Here is a 3,553-nt window from a genome sequence, read left to right on the forward strand (position 1 = left end):
ATGTATGTAGCATGTAGTATATATGTAGCATGCATGTAGTATGTATGTAGGTATGTATGTAGTATGTATGTAGCATGCAGTATGTTTGTAGTATATATGTAGTATGTATGTAGCATGCATGTAGTATGTATGTAGCATGTATGTAGTATGTATGTAGTATATATGTAGTATGTATGTAGCATGTAGTATGTATGTAGTATTTTTTTTTTTTTTTTTTTTTTTTTTTTTTACATTTAACACATTAGCCAGAGGACTACTACTGTCCCATCATTGGCTAATGTGTCAATCACTGTCATGGTAGGCAGGCATCGCCCGATGGGACTTGTAGTCCCATCGGACGATGCTTGCACAGACCCCGGACATCAGCACAGCCCCCCGGCAGGCCGGCACAGCCCCCCGGCAGGCCGGTACAGACCCCCACAGGGTGCACAGCCCCCCGGCAGGCCGGCACAGCCCCCCGGCAGGCCGGCAGAGACCCCCGGGCAGTCCACACAGCCCCCCCGGCAGGCCGGCACAGCCCCCCCGGCAGGCCGGCAGAGACCCCCGGACGGCCCGAATGACGGCGCATCATGATGCGCACACACCGCGCATCATGATGACGTCAGGGCCGTCAATCAACTGAACTTCCGATTCCGATGCCGAATTCCGATATTGGACAAAAAATATCGGAAGTCGGTATCGGAATTCCGATACAGCAAGTATCGGCCGATACCCGATACTTGCGGTATCGGAATGCTCAACACTAGTTGTTATGAAAGCCTCATGCGCCAATCTGAAGAGCAAGTAGCCTATGGAAAAGGCGTCTTAGTTTGGGTCAAAAGATTGAGGGTTAATCATCCCTTCGTGGTCGTAGCAGTCTCTCTCCACATGCTTTTAGAAAAAAATGTACAGATGCTGAGAGGGTTATATGACAGTTTAGAAAGAAGGGTCAGTTGTAGACAAGTAAGGACACAAAAAGCAGCTGTCAGAAGTGGGATTTGAACCCACACCTCCATTTGGAGACCAGAAAATGCAGCGCTGTGTGGGGAAAGAAATCATTCTTGAGTCTGCCGCCTTAGCCCACTCGGCCATCCTGACCAACTGCATTGTGGGTGCTACAGCTATTCCCATTCGGTTAACTAAGGAGGAATTTAGCTAGAATTTACCAAGACAAATATAAAGACAATGCCATCACGTTGTGATTTTGAAGATGGAAATTTTGGAGAAATAGAGAGAAAGAGAGAGATAGAAAAGATAGATTGAGAGAGAGAGAGAATGGGTAAGGGTGTCTTTCTTTAGATCAAACATTTATACACATGCCGAGAGACAGAGATGTTGGCGTGTCATAGTCATCAGACTAGTAAGATTCTAGAATGTAAGAAAGCTGTTCTGGACCATGGGAGCATGGAATGCAAGGGTCTGACTTCATATCAGAACAATGAGAGGTTGAGTCCAGTTGTGGTAGTTTGTTTCCATGTGCTTTTTTGGAAAAAATGTATACACATGCTAAGAGACAGAGATGTAAGCGTGCTATAGTAATCAGAGTAGGTAGATTCTAGAATGTGAGAATGTTATTCTGCACCATGGAGCATGAATGCAAGCATCGTTAGCTATGGAGGAATTAAGCTTGAATTTACCAAGAAAATATAAAGACAATGTGATCACATTTTGATTCTGAAGATGGTAATTGTGGAGAGAGAGAGAGAGATAGAAAGATAGATTAAGAGAGAGAATGGGTAAGGTGTCTTTCTTTAGATCAAAAATTTATACACATGCTGAGAGACAGAGATGTTAGCGTGTCATAGTCATTAGACTAGGTAAGATTCTAGAATGTGTGAATGTTATTCTGGACCATGGGAGCATGAATGCAAGGTCCTGACTTCATATCAGAGCATTGAGTGTTTGAGTCCAGTTGTGGTAGTCTGTTTCCATGTGCTTTTTGGAAAAAATGTATACACATGCTGAGAGACAAAGATGTAAGCGTGCTATAGTAATCAGAGTAGGTAAGATTCTAGAATGTGAGAATATTAATCTGCACCATGGAGCACGAATGCAAGCATCGTTAACTAAGGGGGAATTTTGCTTAAATTTACCAAGAAAATATAAAGACAATGTGATCACATTTTGATTCTGAAGATGGTAATTGTGGAGAGAGAGAGAGAGAGAGAGAGAGAGAGAGAGAGAGAGAGAGAGAGAGAGAGAGAGAGAGAGAGAGAGAGAGAGAGAGAGAGAGAGAGAGAGAGAGAGAGAGAGAGAGAGAGTGAGAGAGAGAGAGAGAGAGAGAGAGAGAGAGAGAGAGAACATCAATGGGTAAGATGCCGTCTGACTTCAGATCAGAATTTTGAGGGTTCGAGTCCCATCATGGCAGTCAGTTTCCATGAGTTTTTTTGAAAAAAAGTATACACGTGCTGAGAGAGAGATGTAAGCGTGTCTTCGTCATTGGACTCAGTAAGATTCTAATTCTAGACCACGGAACCACGTACTCAAGCATCACATGCCAATCAAAAGACAGCGTGGCCTAATGTATAAGGCGTCGAACTTCGGATCAGAAGATTGAGGGTTAAAGTCCCTTCGTGGTCATGGCATTCTCTTTCTCCACACTTTTTGAAAAAATGTATATATACTGAGCGTTTGTTATGAAAGCATCATGCGCCATTCTGAAGAGCACGTGGCCAAACGGAAAAGGCATCTTACTTTAGATCAGAAGATTTAGGGTTATCATTAGAGTTGAGCGAAACGGGTCGAACAATTTCAAAAGTCGCCGACTTTTGGCAAAGTCGGGTTTCATGAAACGAAACCCGACCCTAGGATGAGGTCGTCCACGAGGTCGGCGACTTACGCGCCAAAGTCGCGTTTCAAAAGTTTGTTTAGCGCTCTTTTTCAGCCAATCAGGATCCACGGACACTGTGGGCAACGTGATGACATAGGCAGGGGTCGCCACCATCTTTCAGAAGGGCATGCAAGTGATTGGCTTGCTTTGGTGGGCGTCACAGGGGTTATAAAAGGGCGTGCACGCCGACCGCCATCTTACTTCTGCCGATCTTAGCATAGGGAGAGGTTGCTGATTCTGTAGGGAGAGCGTTAGGCAGGGAAGAAGACAAAAAAACTGCTTCTGCTGCGAGCGTTTTTGCCTGTGCAACACACCAGTCACTGTGTGTGCAGTGCAAGGGGAGGCTATATTGTGGTGGATCAGCGGTGTTGGTTGTTAGGCTGCCTTCTAAGGCTTCCTGACAGCTGCATTGCTGTTTCCCCACTGCTCTGCAAACTGCTTTTTTAAAAGCAATCCCAATTTTTTTTTTGTCCTGCTAAGGTACTGAGCGTTCATTTATTCACACCATACAGCGGTGTACGCTCCTCACACAGTACCGTGTAACGGCTGTTATCACAGCCACAGTGAAGCTATCTGTGTGTCACTGTGGAAGGATAAGTGGAGGACTTGTTCCGTTCTTACAGTCCTACACTCTAGGGAGATTCCTATTCTGCCCAATTCTACAATTCACTTTTTTCACACCTGTGCCATCGAGCCTGTGACATAGCGCTCTGATATTCAGTGGGCCTCACACAATCCAAAAGT

The 3,553-nt window shown here is 45.0% G+C and overlaps 1 non-coding gene across 1 annotated transcript; it reads right to left on the reverse strand.

Moving 5' to 3' along the window:
- Window positions 1–962: 962 nt before the first annotated feature.
- Window positions 963–1,077, reverse strand: TRNAL-CAA (transfer RNA leucine (anticodon CAA)). Its single transcript has 2 exons — window positions 1,040–1,077; window positions 963–1,008 (listed from the first exon to the last, which is right to left on the reverse strand). It is a non-coding gene; the product is annotated as a tRNA-Leu (tRNA).
- Between the last annotated feature and the right edge of the window lie 2,476 nt (window positions 1,078–3,553).

The sequence above is a fragment of the Dendrobates tinctorius genome, unplaced genomic scaffold, assembly GCF_039654945.1.
Source record: "Dendrobates tinctorius isolate UK_male_01 unplaced genomic scaffold, ASM3965494v1 ptg000133l, whole genome shotgun sequence".
NCBI lineage: Eukaryota > Metazoa > Chordata > Amphibia > Anura > Dendrobatidae > Dendrobates > Dendrobates tinctorius.